Source organism: Schistocerca cancellata, chromosome 8 (genome assembly GCF_023864275.1).
Source record: "Schistocerca cancellata isolate TAMUIC-IGC-003103 chromosome 8, iqSchCanc2.1, whole genome shotgun sequence".
In the NCBI taxonomy this organism is placed as follows: domain Eukaryota; kingdom Metazoa; phylum Arthropoda; class Insecta; order Orthoptera; family Acrididae; genus Schistocerca; species Schistocerca cancellata.
The window spans coordinates 115,785,108-115,806,949 of NC_064633.1; the positions used below are offsets into that span (position 1 = coordinate 115,785,108).

At 44.3% G+C, this 21,842-nt stretch overlaps 1 non-coding gene across 1 annotated transcript; it reads left to right on the top strand.

Annotated features, from left to right (window-relative positions):
* The first annotated feature begins 3,897 nt into the window (after nt 1-3,897).
* Trnas-cga (transfer RNA serine (anticodon CGA)) lies at nt 3,898-3,971 on the top strand. Its single transcript has one exon. It is a non-coding gene; the product is annotated as a tRNA-Ser (tRNA).
* Nucleotides 3,972-21,842: the final 17,871 nt, after the last annotated feature.

Genomic DNA, 21,842 nt, shown 5'->3' on the forward strand with positions numbered 1-21,842 from the left:
CAAGTGCGAGAATTATCGCACAATCAGCTTAACAGCTCATGCATCTAAGTTGCTTACGAGAATAACATACAGAAGAACGGAAAAGAAAGTTGAGGATGCGCTAGATGACGATCAGTTTGGCTTTATTAGAAGTAAAGGCACGAGAGAGGCAATTCTGACGTTGTGGTTAATAATGGAAGAAAGATTAAAGAAAAGCCAAGGCTTGATGGGATTTGTCGACCTGGAAAAAGCGTTCGACAATGTAAAATGGGGAGAGACGGGTCATATGCAATATATACAACAGCCAGGAGGGGTTAATAAGACTGGCCGATCAAGAACGAAGTGCTCGTATTAAAGAGGGTGTAAGACATGGACGTAGCCTTTGGCCCCTATTGTTCAATCTGTACATCAAGGAAGCAATGATGGAAATAAAAGAAAGATTCAGGAGTGGAATTAAAATTCAAGGTGAAAGGATATCAGTGATACGATTTGGCGATGACATTGCTATCCCGAGTGAAAGTGAAGACGAATTACATGATCTGCTAAACGGAATGAACAGTTTAATGAGTACACAGTATGGATTGAGAGTAAATCGAAGGAAGACGAAGGTAATGAGAAGTAGTAGAAATGAGAACAGCGCGAAACTTAACATCAGGATTGGTGGTCACGGAGTAGATGAAGTTAAGGAATTCTGCTACCTAGGCAATAAAATAACCAATGACGGACGGAGCAAGGAGAACATCAAAAGCAGACTAGCTATGCAAAAAAAGACATTCCTGGCCAAGAGAAGTCTACTAATATCAAATATCGGCCTTAATTTGAGGGAGAAATTTTTGAGAATGTATGTCTGGAGTACAGTATTGTACGGTAGTGAAACATGGACTGTGGGAAAACCGGAACAGAAGAGAATCGAAGCATTTGAGATGTGGTGCTACCGACGAATGTTGAAAATTAGGTGGACTGATAAGGTAAGGAGTCAGGGGGTTCTAGACAGAATTGGAGAGGAAAGGAATATGTGGAAAACACTGATAAAGAGAAGGGACAGAATGATAGGACATCTGTTATGCCATGAGGGAATGACTTCCATGGTAGTATAGGAACTGTAGAGGGTAAAAACTGTAGAGGAAGGCAGAGATTGCAATACATTCAGCAAGTTATTGAGGACGCATGTTGCAAGTGCTACTCTGAGGTGAAGAGGTTTAGCACAGGAGAGGAATTCGTGGCGGGCAGCATCAAACCATTCAAAAGACTGATGACGACAACAAAAAAAGAATCATGGCCATTTTATCGAACGACGCGCGAGCTATCAGACTGAGTTTTACTTTTTACCCGCCGTAGCAATATGGCGAAGCATACTTAATCTTTAGTTCAGGACTTCCGTTATCTCTGCGACGTATTTTATGGACCTTTATCCAAGAGGCTGTTTTGAGCTGTCTTTCCTTCCGTCTATGGGCTTAACCCGCAGTCGCTTTTAACTCCTTTTTCCTCTTCGTGTTCTACGGTTCTGACATGGACATGCACCCCGAAACAAAACAAATAAATCTTAGAAGCAGCTTATTTGGGGGGTACACCAGCTCACTCCACAAGATTCGCTGGTGAGATGGATGTGCATTCACTGACAGCAACAGTTCTTGTCGGTTGTCATCTACAAGGTCTGCCACTTTCCCAGTCGGTTAGGACTGGAGTACGTAGACACGTTGCACAGTTCCCGATCTTACATAAAAAAATCACGCTACTTCCTTCACGGCGTGGTGGTGGACACATCTGAACACGGTAACTCCTTTCTATCGTGTCGCAGCAGCACGTCAGACCATCTTACTCTCCGATTCCATACCACCGACTGGCGCATACGCACTGAAATGTTCTTTTTATCTGTGCCTCAGAGCTTCCGTATCGTCGCGCGAATCCTCCCTCGCGCCTGTGGCTTAATTCCAAGTTCTCTTGGGGACGTACGGCGCGCGATGCAAATTACGCGAAGTACTGCTCCGCGAACTTAATTGGAAACATTTGTTGGTGGACCCGAATTAATTCCTTTCCCTTCTGCACACGTAAAATCAGTCTAAATAAGAGCCACCAGTCTCGCGTTGGCTCACGAGGCGGGGTTAAAACTTATCCTTACTCCAAAGTGAATCAATAAGTGCCCTTTAACAATCTAACCACTTGCGAACAAATTTTGAGATCCGATCACAGGACACTAGCATATGTACACCACAGTTCGTATACTGTCTCTAACTGACTGCTAGTTATTTCCTGCAGTAAGCACAACAGAAAAACAGGAATACCGTTCAAACGCGACAGCAAAAGAGTCATACAAAAACGTCACTCTTAGATTTTAACGGAAACAAATGAAATTTATTGTCATGAATTAACCATAGCAAAGTTGGTCACTCTTATAGAACACCACCGTTAACTAGCTAATGGTTCCGCACTTTGTCCGACATATTTCTTTCTTACCGAACAAGTCCACACCCAGCGATCCACAACACTCGCTAACAAAAAAAGGTAAGTGCCTGAGATGAATTCTATACTTGCTTCTGGCAAGGCACTTCGGATTCTTTCCGTCTTCTGTACTGCAGTAAATGACTCGACTGATCACGATGTATCACTTGCTGCCGACTTCTCAAACACACGCCAGCTCTCCACCGAGGTGACGCGGCTCCTGCACCCTGCAAAGGCTACCGGTACGCTCCTCCATTTCGCGAGCTCCCAATGCCCTCCACAAAATAACTTCGCACTTATGCATTCGAGCCAACCATACCCAGAAGCAGAATGCACGAATTCTCATCGGCCATTTCCTGTTACTGCTTGCAGCGCTTCTGCCAGGACTTAAAGAATTTCTTCTGCAACAGATGTTGGAAACAGTAACCATAATGGTGAAGTTGCTGACCCTGTAAGTCAACAATGAAGACTCCTTCCACAACCCATTTTGCAGGATTGTGTGAGAACAGAGCCATTAACTCCAAGCCTAAGAAGGCCTCGTGTCCCCACAACACAAGCCCGTCGAAGAAAATATTCTCGGGAAGAGCACACAGGCACGGCCAGGAAATGAGATGTAACAACACGCCATGGCATATCTCTTCGGTAGACTGACACCAGGCCACGATGTACCAGATCGACCCCGTCTGCAGCGCTCCAAGGCTACCACAGTGCCAAAGCAGAGAGCCTAGTATATTGTCCGTTCACAATATGATGCATACGTAGAACATGCACACAGCCAAATGGCATCGAGAATGAGTTAAGAGAGAATTCGCTTGCTTCCGAAACCTTTTTATTTCATTTACTTAATTCCCAAATAAAGACCTGCTGCCTGTTGTTATATAGCAGGTCATACATTTTGTGGTTTTCATTGTTATATCATACAAATTCAGTTTTAAACAATTTGAGAACTTTACAAAAGCATAAAATAAAAAGTAAAGAAATATAATAATTACAAATGCACATTAAATTTTTTGTGGAAATTTCTTACTAACTTAGGTAATGGCAATAAATAAAATGCATAATAGGTTGTGTGTGTATTTGAAGTTAAAATTGTATTTATTGGAATAAATAAAAGACGACAATAAATGTGACTTAGGAATGAGGCGACATTTCTTAACTGTACGGCTTCTATGTGTTTGATTTACATCTGTTGCATATGTTGTCTTGACTATAGTAATACTTAATTAATGATGTATTGATTAATTAGGCTACAATGTGAAACTTCCTGGCAGGAAGTTTCATATCAGCGCACACTCCGCTGCAGAGTGAAAATCTCATTCTGGAAACATCCCCCAGGCTGTGGCTAAGCCATGTCTCCGCAATATCCTTTCTTTCAGGAGTGCTAGTTTTGCAAGGTTCGCAGGAGAGCTTCTGTAAAGTTTGGAAGGTAGGAGACGAGATACTGGCAGAAGTAAACCTGTGAGACCGGGCGTGAGTCGTTGTTCGGTAGCTCAGTTGGTAGAGCACTTGCCCGCGAAAGGCAAAGGTCCCGAGTTCGAGTCTCGGTCGGGCACACAGTTTTAATCTGCCAGGAAGTTTCATATCAGCGCACACTCCGCTGCAGAGTGAAAATCTCATTCTGCAGGCTACAATGTGTTTGCGGAAGCAAGGTAACAGTCGAGATTTGGAGTTCATTTAATATGTCATAGCCGGACGGTGTGGCCGAGCGGTTCTAGGCGCTTCAGTCTGGAACCGCGCGACCGCTATGGTCGCAGGTTCGAATCCTGCCTCGGTCGTCCATGTGTGTGATGTCTTTAGGTTAGTTAGGTTTAAGTAGTTCTAAGTTCTAGTGGACTGATAACCTCAGATGTTAAGTCCCATAGTGCTCAGAGCCATTTGAAGCAATATGTCATAGTCTGCTGCATCAGGGGCGAGGGGTCGGTAAAACTTGGAGCCAGTCACACCTGATGTAGCGAAAGAAGAAGAAATGTCACATCTTCATATGATGTTACATGTTTTGAAATGGTATAACAACCAACTACATAGATAGTTACATTTTCAGGTTAATTCGATTTAGTGTTGGAAAACATAAGCTTACTTTTACCGTTTTCCTATGTGTGTCTCGTCATCACTTCCTGTGTGTAATGTAGCATACTAGTCAGTGTCTGTGTTTGTGTCTGCTTTGCTATGTACTGCTGAACTGTCACATATGGAGCCTGTCTTATTCTAGCGCATACCGCTTTTAGAGCTCGCGATACTTCGTCTGCGAAGTTGTTTGTAGAGTTCCACTCATCCCTGTTGCGAATTAACTTTCCTATGTCTGGCTTCCCTTACCTGGGGTTATGTATCCTAGGGCATCACCGACGAGCACTGTGTGTTCATGTGAGCCATTCTCACCGTAGGCACAAGAGTGTGTTTTAGCCCAAACCTGTGCAGGGACGCTGGATATGAGGAAGTACACCGTGCCGTGTGTGGGTTTATATGTTACTGTAAAAGTAAGATAATTAATAAATCCTAGAATTAAACAGTGAAACCTACGATTTACCATCGCGGTGTGGTAAAAGTCCGAAATTTCTCATTATATGTATATATTTCGACTTTTTACCAAGGCACATTGGTACATTTTAGGATTTACCAATGTAAACTGGTAAAAGCTGGATCGAAGACTCCCGCCTCCATCGTGAAGGTTCAGACTGGTTTCATTGTTGCCAGTTATGTGTTCAGATAAGTTTCTTTGCTGGCAATTATGAGTTCTCAGTCCGCTCACCGCTGCATAGCTTCAGTGTCGAGCATCGTGTGTACGATTATCTTTGCAGCTTGTTTTGGTGGTGTTTCTTCTGCAGTTTTGCATCAGAATGAGTGATATAATGCATAACAGATTTTACGAACTTTTAAGTGAATCAGTGAATAAAAAGAAGGACAACAATTTTTATGTAACTGCTGAGAAATATAATAATCTGTTAAGTGAAGTGAAAAATGCAAAAATCGTTTCCAATAAAAAAAATCTGTTCACTACAGACGTTTAAAGCGATATGATGTTCTCAACATAGGAGAGGACGAGAAACTCACAGTACAGGTGTCTTCTGGAAAAGAAGAAATTCGTTATTACGTTCGTTTTAATGAATTGTTTAACGTATTACATGAGACCCATATTGCTATAGGCCATGGTGGCCGAACACGGATGATTGTGAAACTGAACCGTAAGTACAAGAAAGTGACTGTTGAATCAATCGTTACTTATTTGAGATTATGTGAACCATGTCGGAAAAAGCAAAAAACATTGAAAAGGGATGTTGTAATGAAACCTATCATACACAGTGAAATGAATGCCAAATGGACTTAATCGACATGCAGGCAAACTCAGACAATCATCTGACAAAATTTATTATCCTCTGCGCACTAACTTCGAAAAAGACTGATGAAGTAGTATATCATCTTTTGGACGTTTTTACTACCCCTGGTGGCCCCAAGTATCCTTCATTGTTATAATGGTAAAGAGTTTTGTAACCAAGTCATTCAAATGTAATGTGGGTTGTGGAGTGATATAAAGATAGTCCACGGGAAGACGAGGCACAGTCAGAGCCAGGGATCAGTCGAAAGAGCAAATAAAAATATAGAAAATATGTTGTCAACGTTGATGGAAGCAAATGAATCTTCAAAATGGTCTGAAGGGCTGAGGTTTGTGTAAGCAATGAAAAATAAAGCCTTATCAGATGTTAACAATATGAAGAAACCCTGTCTGGGATTCCAATGAAAATGACAATTGCGGCATCAGTTGAATCACGTGATTTAATAAAAAGTATAAACTCTGAAGAAGATTTGGAAACAGTGTTAAACACCACTTCTACTGACTCACAGGAAATTGAAAATGACGGCCAAGGTATTGATGCCAGCGAATCAAATACTGGAACAGAAGGAACGGAGGCAGAAAGTGCGGCTGCAGTAGGTGAGGAAGCACCAGAGACACAAGATTTGATGACAGTTAACAACTAGACACCGGCACCAACTGATGGTTGTGACGAGACGCTGGCAGCTTCGTACTGTGTTAATGAAGTGAAACTGATCCGAGAAGCTGCCAAAGAAGGTCTTCAATTGTAGGCAAAGAAAATGAAAGCGGCCTCATGTAACAAAATTCAAAAACCTTCAGCTGGACAGAATGTGAAAATTAAAACACCGGATGTAGACAGGCCCAAAATTGATGCAAAATCTATAATAGCAATAGTGATAAATATTCAGGATGATGAATTTTATCAACTTGGTACCAAAACTGGTAAAGTGAACTCTTTTTACACTAGGAAGCAATGTACGTTGTGCAAGGAAAATTTTATCAGTGTCGAAGAAGAAGCAAGAGAAGGAATTAGTCCACGGGGTGTTGTTCCCAAACAATCTTTCGTTGGAGGACAAGGGCTCAAAAAGTGCAATTGCTGTAAAAAAGTGTTCACCAGAAAATGTTTATGTAAAACATGTAAAACAAACTACATCTACATCTACATTTATACTCCGCAAGCCACCCAACCGGTGTGTGGCGGAGGGCACATTACGTGCCACTGTCATTACCTCCCTTTCCTGTTCCAGTCGCGTATGGTTCGCGGGAAGAACGGCTGCCGGAAAGCCTCCGTGCGCGCTCGAATCTCTCTAATTTTACATTCGTGATCTCCTCTGGATGTAGGGGGAAGCAATATATTCGATACCTTATCCAGAAACGCGCCCTCTCTAAACCTGGACTGCAAGCTACACCGCGATGCAGAGCGCCTCTCTTGGAGAGTCTGCCACTTGAGTTTGCTGAACATCTCCATAACGCTATCACGCTTACCAAATAACCCTGTGACGAAACGCGCCGCTTTTCTTCGGATCTTCTGTATCTCCTCTGTCAACCCGACCTGGTACGGATCCCACACTGATGAGCAATACTCAAGTACAGGTCGAACGGGTGTTTTGTAAGCCACCTCCTGTGTTGATGGACTTCATTACCTAAGGACTCTCCCAATGAATCTCAACCTGGCACCCGCCTTACCAACAGTTAATTTTATATGATCATTCCACTTCAAATCGTTCCGTACGCATACTCCCAGATATTTTACAGATGTAACTGCTACCAGTGTTTGTTTCGCTATCATATAATCATACAATAAAGGATCCTTCTTTCTATGTATTCGCAATACATTACGCTTGTCTATGTTAAGTGTCAGTTGTCACTCCCTGCACCAAGTGCCTAACCGCTGCAGATCTTCCTGCGTTTTGCTGCAATTTTCTAATGCTGCAACTTGAGGAAAGCAATGGTACCATAACACTCCCCTGTGGCACGCCAGAGGTTACTTTAATATCTGTAGACGTCTCTCCATTGATAACAACATGCTGTGTTCTGTTTGATAAAAACTCTTCAATCCAGCCACACAGCTGGTCTGATATTCCGTAGGCTCTTACTTTGTTTATCAGGCGACAGTGCGGAACTGTATCGAACGCCTTCTGGAAGTCAAGGAAAATAGCATCTACCTGGGAGCCTGTATCTAATATTTTCTGTGTCTCATGAACAAATAAAGCGAGTTGGGTCTCACACGATCGCTGTTTCCGGAATCCATGTTCATTCCTACAGAGTAGATTCTGGGTTTCCAGAAATGACATGATACGCGAGCAAAAAACATGTTCTAAAATTCTACAACAGATCGGTGTCAGAGATAGAGGCCTATAGTTTTGCGCATCTACTCGACAACCCTTCTTGAAAACTGGAACTACCTGTGCTCTTTTCCAATCATTTGGTACCTTCTGTTCCTCTAGGGACTTGCGGTACGAGGCTGTTAGTAGGGGGGCAAGTTCTTTCGCGTACTCGGTGTAGAATTGAACTGGTATTCCATCAGGTCCAGTGGACTTACCTCTGTTGAGTGATTTCATTGTTTTTCTATTTCTTGGACACGAGTAGGCTCGTGGGATTACTCTTTAATTGGGGTGTACGGAATTTAGATTACGGCGGTGCATGGACTCAAATCACCTAAGTAACGAGAATACGGACTCGATGCCGTGGACGTGAACTTGACGCAAGGGCACGCGACGTCGCAGTGGGAGGCAGGAGACAGGAGGCTGGAGCGCAGTAATAGCATTCGGCGGCCGCGTAGGCCGCTATGCTAATGGCGGCGGACGCTGGGACTGGAAGTTGGCGTCGGCATGTACACGCGCCTCCCGGGGAACTCAACAACACGCTGCCTGCTACCTGGGCCGCGCCGTGGCGCTATACCTGCGGCCATTTGCAAGTCAATGCTCGCCGTCATTAGCCGGGCCACGGTGTCAGCGAGGTGGCTGCGACCGCGCTCCCGGGACGCGCTTTGCGTCGCGTCGTCAGGATGCCCCCGGGAACACTGCGGATGTTGCCGTCCCTCACCGTGTCTGCGACCTGCTTGACGCTCAGTAAACTGGATGACCGAGCTCCATTTGCGCTTGCGTAACCGCCGAATATAATGCCTCTGGTGCAAGTGTTTCTGAGCCGTGGAAATGAGGAGGAAATCGTTCAGAAAACAAACGTGTAGTTCTTGTAACACACCGTACAGTGACCGCGCTTGCCTGCTGGTTCTGTTCGCTGTTCTGGACGCTACAGCCTTTTTCGGTATTCCGAGGAAGTGGGCATTTCTTCAGCCGGGACAAGACGGATCATGAACACTACTGGCCATTAAAATTGCTTCACCACGAAGATGACGTGCTACAGACGCGAAATTTAACCGACACGAAGAAGATGCTGTGATATGCAAATGATTATCTTTTCAGAGCATTCACACAAGGTTGGAGCCGGTGGAGACACCTACAACGTGCTGACATGAGGAAAGTTTCCAACCGGTTTCTCATACACAAAACAGAAGTTGACCGGCGTTGCCTGGTCAAACGTTGTTGTGATAGCTCGTGTAAGGAGGAGAAATTCGTACCATCACGTTTCCGACTTTGATAAAGATCGAATCGTAGCGTATCACGATTGCGGAGAAATGCGTACCATCACGTTTCCGACTTTGATAAAGATCGAATCGTAGCGTATCGCGATTGCGGTTTACCGTATCTTGACATGGCTGCTCGCGTTGGTCGAGATCCAAGGACTGTTAGCAGAATATGGAATCGGTGGGTTCAGTAGGGTAATACGGTACGCCGTGCAGGATCCCACGGCCTCATATCACTAGCAGTAGAGATGACAGGCATCTTATCCGCATGGCTGTAACGGATCGTTCAGCCACGTCTCGATCCCTGAGTCAACAGATGGGGACGTTTGCAAGACAACAACCATTTGCACGAACAGTTCGACGACGTTTGCAGCAGCATGGGCTATCAGCTCGGAGACCATGGCTACGATCACCCTTGACGCTGCATCCCAGCGCCTGCGATGGTGTACTCACCGACGAACCTGGGTGCACGAATGGCAAAACGTTATTTTTTCGGGTGAATACAGGTTCTGTTTACAGCATCATGATAGTCGCATCCGTGTTTGGCGTCATCGCGTGAATGCACTTTGGAAGCGTGTATTCGTCATCTCCATACTGGCGTATCACGTGACGTGATGGTATGGGGTGCCATTGGTTACACGTCTCAGTCACCTCTTGTTCGCATTGACGGCACTTTGAACAGTGGATGTTACATTTCAGATGTGGTACGACCCGTGGCTCTACCCTTCATTCGATCCCTTCGAAACCCTACGTTTCAGCAGGATAACGCACGACCGCATATTGCAGGTCCTGTACGGGCCTTTCTGGATACAGAAAATGTTCGACTGCCGCCCTTGCCAGCACATTCTCCAGATCTCTCACCAATTGAAAACGTCGGGTCAATGGTGGCTCGCCACAATACGCCAGTCACTACTCTTGATGAACTATGGTATCGTATTGTAGCTGCATCGGCAGCTGTACCTGTACACGCCATACAAACTCTGTTTGAGTCAATGCCCAGGCGAATAAGGCCGTTATTACGGCCAGAGGTGGTTGTTCGGGGTACTGATTTCTTAGAATATATGCACCCAAATTGCGTGAAAATGTAATCACATGTTAGTTCTAGTATAATATATTTGTCCAATGAATACCCGTTTATCATCTGCATTTCTTCTTGGTGTAGCAATTTAATGGCCAGTAGTGTAATGACAGTTAAGACCCAAAAGAGAATCTTTCGATCGAAAACATAGTCTATTCCTCAACTTCACAAGTGTCTATCCCTGCTTTACTGAAGCGATAACTATGGTAGGTTTGAAAATTTCCGATTTATCATTTTGGTAAGTCATAGTTGTAAAATCCTAATATGAATTATTTGCAAAAGAAGTGAAAACCTCATAGAAACCGACTTCGGAGAAGGTCTGTTTGAATTCCGGAGAAATGTAGGAACACGCGAGGCAATACTGACTCAACGGATTCTCTTAGAAGATAGGTTATCTACTTTTACAGCATGTAAAAATTAAGATAAATCTTTTGACAGTGTTGACTGGAATATTCCCCATTAAATTTGGAAAGCAGGGGTAAAATACATGGCGTGAAAGGCTGTTTACAGCTTGTACAGAAACGTGACGGCGGTTGTAAGAGTCGAGGCGCATGAGAGGGAAGTAGTGGTTTAAAGGAAGTGAGACAGAGTTGTAGCCTATTCCCGATGTTATTCAGTTTGTACATTGAGCAAGCAGTGAAGGAAAGCAAAGACAAATTTGGAGTAGGAATTACTACCCAGGGACAGAAAAACTTTGAGGTTTGCCGATGAGATTGTAATTGCGTCAGAGACGACAAAGGCCTTGAAAAAGTAGTTGAATGGAATGTCTTTAAAGGAGGATATAAGATGAACATCATCACACAAGGTTAATGGAACGTAGTCGTATTAAATCAGGTGATGCTGAGGGATTAGATTAGGAAACGACACACTTAAAGTAGTAGATACGTTTTGCTCTTTGGGGAGCAAAATAACTAACAATATAAAATGTAGACTGACAATGACAAGAAAAGCGTTTCTGAAAAAAGAGAGATTTGCTAACTTCGAATATAGACTTGGAGTGTAGCCGTGTAGTGTAGCCATGTAGGGAAGTGAAACATGGAAGATAAACAGTTCAGACAAGAAGAGAATAGAATATTTTGAAATGTGGTATCAGAGAAGAATTTTGAAGATTAAATGGGTAGATCATGTAACTAATAAGGAGTTACTAAACAGAATTGAGAGATTTGTGACAAAATCTGTCTAGATGAATGGATCGGTTGGTAGTGCACATTCTGAGCCATCAAAGGATCATCGAGTTAGTACAGATGGGAAGCGTCGGGGTAAAAGCGGTGGAAGGAGACCGAGAGATGTTATACAGTGAAAAGACACAAAAAAGATGTAGTTCACAGCAGTCATTCGGATAGCTCAGGATAGAGCATGAGAGGTGGCATGAGCCCCCTCTCATATTTCTATCTTACGATTCTCCTCTCTAATTGCATGCGGTGGAAAGTTGCTATTCCTTCACACGCGGACTTCCCACGCAGCGTCTCTCGTCACCCGGGTGGTCCAGTGACAGGCGGGCTCTTTTGACTTTGAAAGGGTAAGTCGACAGGTGTGAGGGAGTCGAGTGAATGCTTTCCAGACGCCGGCATTGTCAAGAGGCACGCCCGCAGGGCCTGAAGTAGCGGCTGGGCTAGAGGTTCCGTTACTTCGCAGAAACTTAGCGAAAACACTTTCTGGCGGGCTACCAGCGAGGCGTGGGAATGACTTGTGTACCCAGGCAGCTGTGGCGGGAAAATTCCCGCGTTTTCTGCAAAATAGTAACTGTGATTGGCTTGCTCAGGGCATAGCTCCGTGATGTAGCAAGATCGGCGCAGAAATTGGCGCCCTCCATTGGTGGAATGGCAGTGTTCCTGCAATGGAGTGGAATTTTCCGCCGGTTTTCGAGTTGCTGATTGGAACGTTTAACCACGGCCACTGTCGTGGGGGCGGGAATGTTCTGTGTTCGGTTTTGTACGGGTGCTCTTGTGGGCAGTCGGCTCTCGCCTTTCGGTCGAGGACGTCGAAGCAACGAGCCATCGGCTCCGGTACGCCAGATCGTTTTCTGGCAGTTAAGAAGACAGTTTGGTAAGGTATGTCCACAGCACCGGCAGACAGGGATTCTCCTAGGTGATAATCAGAGCTCAGCAGAGCGCGCCTGTTCGTCTTTTTCTAACTTTGTTCTGTCTTGGGTAGCAAGAATTAATGTTGGGTTGGCTATGTGTTTTCTCTAAGATTTGAGTTGCAAGGAATTGGCTGCACATACCACTTCGTCATAATCCTCACAATCTAGTTTAGGGACAACTTCACATTCACAGCGTTTGTTTGAGTCTCCAATTTGAGCCAATTTCATGTATTATAAATGTTTCATGTGTTTTTGTTTATTATTTTGTGTTTAGTCTTAATAAATCATATTGTTATTTTGGACAGAACTTTCATTCTGTTAATCGATAGAGCAACCCCATCATTCCTCACTATGTTAATGAAACCTTCGTTTATTTAACTTATTTATCAAATTAAATTATTGCAGGTGCCGAACTCTCTTCTACTCCACTGGCAGGGTTGATTAGAGTCAGTTCGCGTATTTTTTTTTATCCTTGTGCAACAGCAAAAGTTGGAGTTAGAATAGGGGGGGCTTAGAGCATCATGTACATATGTAGATTCTAGAAGAATTGAGTGTTAAATACACTGCTAGCCCCGGCACCTCGCAAGCAGCATGGAGACTGCACCAAACTGTTCTTCAGACTGAATACCACATCACCAACAAAACTACGAGGAAAATGGAGTCAAAAAGACAACAGAGAATATTTGGACAGACAAGTGAACTTTAACTCCAGACAAGAGCAGCCCACATAAAGTAGGAGTTGGGTTACCTCCAAGAAGAAATTTCTTTGATGGCTGTATCCGCAGCTCGTGGTCTATTGGTTAGCGTTGCTGGGGTCCCGGGTTCTATTCCCGGCCGGGTTGGGCATTTTCTTTGCCCGGGGACTGGGTGTTTGTGTTGTCCTCGTCATTTCATCATCACCATTCGTGACGACGACGAGATTGGACTGTGCAAAAATTGAACTGTGTGAAAATTGGGACCTGGTACGGGCATTGATGACCACACAGTTGAGCGACCCACAAACCAGACATCACTCTGAAACATCATTTGATGCTTGTGGCAGCAGTGTTGTCCCACGCAACCACACTTGTCATTAACATAATTAGTTGAGGGTACTTTCACCACAAATATCACCCTAATCCCAGAGAGAAGTAACATAAGGCACTTAATGCACATAACCGTGAAAGACTGGACGCGAGCCGTTGTATTAAAAAACGCTCCATACGAAAGCGAGAGAGACTGCTTTGAGGTGTTTACGGGAAACCCCTCTGTTCCAGCGTCGAAGGAAGACGGCGAGAACTGAGCTGATGTGGAGTTCGTGATCAGAGATGCGAAATCAGGCTACAGACAAACGATAAGTATAAAGGTCTTCATTGCAACGTTTAAAACCTTAACGCCTTTGAATAGTAGTTAGCTCTATTCAGGAGATCTATGTTAATGACTTTAATTTCCGATTACTCAAAATTTGTTTTGTGTTCAGAGCGCCTTGGCAAGAAACCGTTGTTTCAGAAACAATATCGCTATTGGAGCCTGACGCAGAATGGTTTTTGTTCCTGTTTTGCTGTCGTTGTCGTGCAGGTGGACAAAACTAATCTCGCTCTACACCAATACGGGAACGCTCCATTCAATTAGCAACTAAAGTTCCTGTATAAAAATCGTTTTATTTTTGTAATGAGAAAAACAACAGACGCCTTTCGTTGACACTGGGCATCGCATGGAAGAAGTGATGAGCATTATTTCCTTCGGCTGACTCGAGCTTCTCATTGGAAAAACGAAATTGCCAATATCTGCTGAAACACAAGAGAAAATACGCTTTATCATTTTTTGGAGGTACGCTCTCTAATATAACGCCCAACCTGGCTTCTAATGGATGGCACTCAGTTTCTGCAGCTGGACAAATTGTGTGACGCATTGGTAATAAATCATGTACACAAACTTCAATCGTGATTCCGTCTATCTATTAGTGCGTACCTCATCAAAACCCCTGCAGTTGTTCTTGAGATTAGCCTTCCCGTAATATGAGTAGACGTTGTGAAAACGACAAGAAGAAAGAAAAAGTTTCTTATGAATCGATAATTTGTTGACAATGAATACTTAACAAGCAACAATGGAATAACGCCTGGCCACATTTAAGCAAATATGCTTGTAGAGAATAGAGGATTTTGTGAAGCGAAATCAAAAGCATAATTTGAAGGACAGATTATCTTGTCTATACTGTAACAGAGAACTGACCAACAGGTATCGTACTAGTGTCGATTCGAATGTAAACAGTTAACACCTTATCTTCTTCTTGTTTTCTCTTAACGTAACAGTATTTTCACGGGGTAACAGGTATCGTACTAGCGTCGATTCGAATGTAAACACTTAACACCTCATCTTCTTCTTATTTTCTCTTACCGTAACACGTATTTTCACGGGGTACGTTGGTTATTGTGTATTTTGCAATATTAGTGATAGGGATTGGTCGATAGCCCTCCATTCCACACCCCTCACTCGAGACAGAATTTGCGTACCCATATGCCTACATCTGGTGTTATCCTATCTGAAATTGTGAGAACGTATTCGAAGTGATTACTATCTTGGTATTCATCTATCGGATGTGGGAAACCACCTAAAAACAAACTCAGAGTGCCCACCGTACCAGCCCTTGTTGTTAATGTGCTGAGGGCGGGGGGTGTTCGACTTGGGCGTTGGTGGTGCTCCCCGAGTGCTAACGCCCACGGCTACTCGGACGATATATGCCATCACACAATAATCGTATTATTTCTTTATTTGCACTACTCTGAAGCAGGTGAAGCAACATTGATGTTTCCAAATTGCACAGACATTGATCAGAATTTTTCTGATTGACTAAACCTGCAAGTGACAAGCAGTCGGACTCGGGGCTTTGCTTTTGGTTGGTGTTATGATCATTTAATCATACAGTTATCAAATATGAATTCGGGTTCTAGATCAGTGGTGATTTGGAATCATAAAATACATTTCTGCCAGCAACGATGTTTAATAATTCAATTGAAAGTAGTTCTCTGGCTCTGTCCAGACTCTTCTCTTTACCAGTTGTTTAAAAAAAGTTGCAAATTTTTGTTTTTACTAACACGAGAGAGATAAGTAATAGGAGATTAGACGGGAAAATGGCAGTGATTAACTTTTTCATATTGCACTGTCATCAATTAACTTAAACATCCGCCACAGATAGACAAAATCATCAAACATTTTCAGTTAAATATTTTTTGCAATATTAATAAATCAGTCCTGTGTTCTGAGACACCAGTTAGCTGCACAGAAATAAGTATCACCAACTTGCAACCAAATTCTTCAAACTTCTGTTTTTGTCATGACTCAACATCACACCAGTCACAGAACCAAATTCATGCACCAGAGAACAAAAAAGTATACAGCTTAGAAATAATCAGCAGTGTTGAGAGAGGACAAGTTACTTTCTCATCTATTTTTCGTATATGGAAAATTATTGAAGATTTTATTACAACCTGACGCACCTTGAGCGAGACTCAAGAAAGTCAACGGCCTGAGGAGATGTTGATGGTACCTGGTAGGGCGCTACAAGAATGAGATATTTTTATGGTTCTTAGCTCATAGAAACAGTATGTTGGGAGTTGGAAGCAATTGGTGGCAAGCCCATCTCTCAGTAAATCTTGCCAGACAGGCCCACAGCCGTACAGGGCAGACAGACCAGCCCCTTGTCGAGACAGGTCTCCAGCACTTCATAGCGTGATTTTCCGACAAATAATGTTCAGCGACCGCCGACTTGCTCGGATACATCAGTCGAGTGTACCTCTGGTGTTCACGGCATCGATCCTCGACGGTATGCATCGTCTGACCAATATACGACTTGCCACATTGACACGGAATCTGGTACACGCCGGCCTTCCTCAAACCGAGGTCATCTTTGGCGCTCCCCACCAGTGCACGAGTTTTATTCGGAGAACAAAGCACAGTTCCGACCCAGTGTTTCTTCAAAATGCGGGCGATTTTCCCCGAGAGTGCGCCTGTATATGGAATAAACGCAGTGCCTACCTCCTCCCTCGTGATTTCATCCATCTCCACAGGTTGTGCTGTAGTGGTTGGGAGGCGAGGACGTTGAATCTGCCACTCTGAGTGCCCATTATTTCGAAATACAGTTCTCAGATGTTCTAATTCCTGGGGTAGACTCTCTGCGTCAGAGATAGTGCGCGCGCGCCCTAAGTACTAGAGTTTTAAGTACCCCATTCCTCTGTGAAGGGTGGTGGCAGCTGTCTGCGTGCAAATGCAGATCAGTGTGCGTTGTCTTCCGATACACCCCATGACCTAGGGTGCCGTCAGCCCTTCTCTTGACCAAGACGTCGAGGAAAAGTAATTTACCCTCCGTTTCAGTCTCCATAGTGAATTTGATGTTGGGGTGTATGGAGTTTAGATGTGTAAGGAAGTCAAGGAGTTTATCCATACCATGTGGCCAGATGACGAACGTGTCGTCCACGTAACGGAAAAGGCAAATAGGTTTCCATTCGGATGGCGACAGGGCTTCCTCCTCGAAGTTCTCCATGTACAAATTCGCTACCACTGGTGAGAGTGGGCTACCCATGGCGACTCCGTTTGTTCGTAGTATTCTCCATTAAAAATAGAATACGTGGAAGTCAAGACATGCCTAAAAAGTTCAGTGGTCTTCTCGTCAAACTTCTGACCAACTCTAGTGACTTTCGCAGGGGTTCCCTCATAAAAAAGGAAACGACGTCAAAACTAACCATGATATCTGACTCATCCAACCTGAAGCTATCAAGGCGTTTAACAAAATCCACGGAATTACGGATGTGATGAGGGCATTTACCCACATAAGGACTTAATATTCCCGTCAGGTATTTGGCCAACAAATATGAAGGTGCCCTGATGTTGCTGACAATGGGGCGTAATGGTACCACCTCTTTGTGAACCTTCGGGAGTCCATATAGTCTAGGCGGTACCAGACCTTGGGGTAACAATTTCTTAGCGTCACCCTCCGGTAAATCTGCGTCCTTGAGAAGCGACCTCGTCTTGTTCTCTACCTTCTTTGTAGGGTCAAGGCTGATCTTCCGGTAGGAATCGTCATTTAGCAGGCTCTGCATCATATCAGTGGGAGGCAACTGTAGCATTGCCTCTGTCAGCCGGTAAGACTTCAATTTAAGAGCGTTCCCTCAGATCACGAATGACCGCCCTCTCTTTACTGGTGATATTTGACTTCATCGGCTTGGATTTAGTCAACGCACGACATGTTTCACGACGTATTTCCTCAGCTGATTCAGGAAGAAGTCTAGCTGCAACCTGTTCAACAGCACTAACAATTTCTGCGACCGGAGTGAACTTAGGGGTGGGAGCGAAGTTGAGACCTTTCTGCAAAACCGAGACCGCATCATCACTCAACACCATGCCACTCAAACTGATGACAGTCTTGCACGGAAACTGCAGAGATGGTTTGTCAAGGAGACGTGAGAACTTAGCTGTTTGACGTCCCGTTGCCTTCTTATGGCCGCCGCCGCGACCGAACCCAGTTCCCTCTGAGCAGCCATAGCGTACGGATCTCCGTGCTGGCACGTTCACAGGAGCTCAAGTCCGTCAGTTCACCTGATGATGGCGACATGTATGATCGCCGAAATATTGTGCCCGTTGGACACTGTAGACCGGCAGTAAACCCGTGGATATTTTGATTATCAAATACGCCGGGAGAAACTAAAGAATCACAACTGTTAGTTGTTTACGGTATACAATAAAAACTTGTTTAGCATAATTAATGTCTGTCTTTGTTTTGGGAAAATAAATGTTGTTAGTGAACACAATTTAGCACACATTCTCATTCATTATTATGTAGTCCAAACAGCGTAACCTTTCAAAGTCCCCTCTAAAAAAATGGTTGAAATGCCTCTGAGCACTGTGAAACTTAACATCTTAGGTCATCAGTCCCCTAGAACTTAGACCTACTTAACTCTAACTAACCTAAGGACATCACCCACATCCATGCCCGAGGCAGGATTCGAACCTGCGACCGTAGCGCCTAGAACCGTTCGGCCGCCCTGGCCGGCAAAGTCCCCTCCAGTTCAAGTTTTTTAAAGAAGAGAACCTCAGTACACCAAATAGTGTCGAACATCTGATTACTTTAAAAAAGAGTTGATGTGTTAAATAGTTGACGTTAATCAAGTAATTGAGTTTAGAACTTTAGAAAAGGTTTGAAATTATGTTTAAAGTTCGTTAGAAGTAGTTAAGTGTTATCATTTCCAAGCTCTAGATGAATATTAGCTTGGAAATTCGCTGTAGGAAAATAAACACACAATTTTTAACTGTAATACTTGTCTTACTGAGTTAAAGCTTTAAAGTAAGATCATTCCTTCTAGTGAGTAGGCCATGACAGGATTTTAAATTTTAATATCGGTTATTAAATTACGAAATACTGAAATTCCAAATTTTTAGCCTTTGAAGCCGTTTGCTGCGCCGCCTGTAGCTTGTAGCTGCTCTGTGATCTATAGACCATTAATTGAATTAACAGTTTAGTAATATACACTGCGCAACACAATTAAAGAATCACATTTTTGAAACACCGTAATCGTCTCATATCGTGAAAGACAAGTTTCAAATTTGGCTCGAAGCTGCCTACGATTTCCCTCTGTAGTGATGCAAAAGCATGGTGCCCTGTGACGCGACGCTCGGGGTCGGCGGCGCTTCAACCAGCGAGGTGTCGACGCATGCGAGAAATGGCCAGAGCTCAGAAGTTCACTTGAGGCGGAAGACGGGTTGATAGTGCCACATTGGCACCAAATTTCTCCACAATTCTGGCCTACACTGTCGTGGGCACGTCACTCTATGGGAAGGTCGTCACACCCTCTCTTACCCATTTTCACCCCTTCTGTTGACGCTGCTTTGACAGAGGTTGTAAACGCGACGAGCGGGATTAAAATCACGCGGTTTTCTGATGGGTGGTCAAGTAACACGTTTCAGACACATTGCCGCTCAAATTGACATATGGTCCTGAAGAGGCTGCATTTTGGGCTTCAATGAAACTACCCCTTCCCGTGAGTTGTTGATCCCCACGCATTTTATGGTCGAAGACTTTTCGCGGTAAGCAACAGAATGACATTCTTGTGAACGTTGGACACTGCTGACACCTTCTGGACAAGTCAACCATTCTCTAAGGGCATGGTAGGCTGCAACACCATCTCGTCCCTTTGAAGTGTAGCGTAACAGCATTTTTTTTTTTACTGTAGTATACAGAATGGGGCTTAAAACCATTCAACGTAACCTGAACGTGACAGAATCAGTAAAGGGTGTTTACGCTTTTTCAACCCTCCTCTTCCGCGACCTCCTGTGGCGTGAGCACCGAGGAGATCAACATTGAAACATCCTTGAACATAATGGAAAAAGTTCCCTCTAAACCCTCTCCCCCCTTCCAGTTCGGCAACGCCCTCGGTTCCCCTCGCACACCATAGTTGATCCGGCCGTGGTGGCCGAGACCGCTACGGTCGCAGGTTCGAATCCTGCCTCGGGCATGGATGTGTGTTATGTCCTTAGTTAGGTTTAAGTAGTTCTAAGTTCTAGCGGACTGATGACCTCAGATGTTGAGTCCCATAGTGCTCAGAGCCATTTGGACACCTTAGCCGAGAACGTTAACAGTGAAAAATATACCTTTACAGAAACTTCGACACTCATTCAACTCAGTGGTTTTCAGCTACTGGTCTGGCGCCTGCGTGCAGACATCCGTAATCTAACTCTGTCGAAGGGGTTGCCTGCTCTCAGGCGCTAGAGCAGCAGCAGTAGCAGCAGCAGTAACAGCAACTTCCTACTCGGTTGAATGGCTGTTAAAGTCTCTGTAAACGTACATTTTTAAAGTGCCCAGTCAAAATGAACGATAGGTTCAAAAATGTCTCTGAGCACTATGGGACTTAACAGCTGTGGTCATCAGTCCCCTAGAACTTAGAACTACTTAAACCTAACTAACCTAAGGACATCACACACATCCATGCCCGAGGCAGGATTCGAACTTGCGACCGTAGCAGTCGCGCGGTTCCGGACTGCGCGCCTAGAAGCGCGAGACCACCGCGGCCGGCCGAACGATAGAAACGGGAGATGTTGCCTTACTGGAAATTCTTAGATAGACACTTCGCCGTTTTGTTCATTTCGTTCACGTACGTTCAGTGTTGCATAACATCCCCGCCCCACCTTCCACCACCCCCTGTGTTCACATAACATGAGGCCGCAAACAGTAGTGTTGCGAATGCATGAACACCCTTGACTGTTTGTAATGATGTACAAATATTTCCGAATGGTTCTAAACGGTTCCTAGAAATTCCATCCTTTATACTAGAACAAAAGTTGCCACTCCAAAGGGGTAAGACCACTTTCAGTAGACCTACTGCCTCATGATCTCTTTAGTGAAGGGTAGACTCGTGTTGACGACGTAAGCAGTGTCGAACGTTGGCAAAGATGTCGTCCTCCTGCTCATCGCACTGCAAACTGTCATTTTCGACTGTGAAATGTTCGAAAGTCAACACCCCATGTGAAGGAAGGAGTTTATTGACACCTTTCTCGCCACCGCTGGAGTACTTACTATACCGATTGCAGAGGCAATGTGTCTCAAATGTTTCGTCGGCCAGTTTCCAAGATAATGTTCATCTAGGAATTTCGAACGAACTTTAAACATAATTTTAAACCTTTTATAAACTTCTAAAGTTAATTAACGTCAAATATTTTACACATATTTAACTCATTTTTAAAGTAATCAGATGTTCGAAGCTGTTTTGTACACTGAGGTTTACTCTTTAAAAAATTAGGAGTGGAGGGGACTTTACTGGTTATTTCTTGTTCTCTGACGCGTGAACTTTCATATTCCTATCTTACTCTGAGTAATTCGATTTTCCTCTCTAATTGCATGCGGTGAAAAGTTGCTATTCCTTCACACGTGGACTTCCCACGCAGTGTCTCTCGTCAGCCGGGTGGTCCGGTGACAGGCAGGCTCTGCTATCTTGTAAGGGTTAAGCCAATGGGTGTGAGGGAGCTGAGTGAATGCTTTCCAGACGCCGACATTGTCATAATAGCGGCGGAGACACGCCTGCAGGGGCCTGAACGAGTGGCGGGGCTAGAGATTCCATTACTTCGCAGAAACTTAGCGAAAACACTTTCTGGCGGGCTACCAGCGTGACGTGGGAATGTGTTCCCAGGCAGTCTTGGCGGGCAAATTTCCGCGTTTTCTGCAAAATCGTAACTGTGATTGGCTTGCTCAGGGCATAGCTCCGTGACGTAGCAAAATCGGCGCAGAAATTGGCGCCAAGAATCTCCATTGTTGGAATGGTAGTGCTTCGGCAATAGAGTGGAATTTTCCGCCGGTTTTCGAGTTGCTGATTGGAACGTTAACCACGCCCACTGTCGTGGGGGCGGG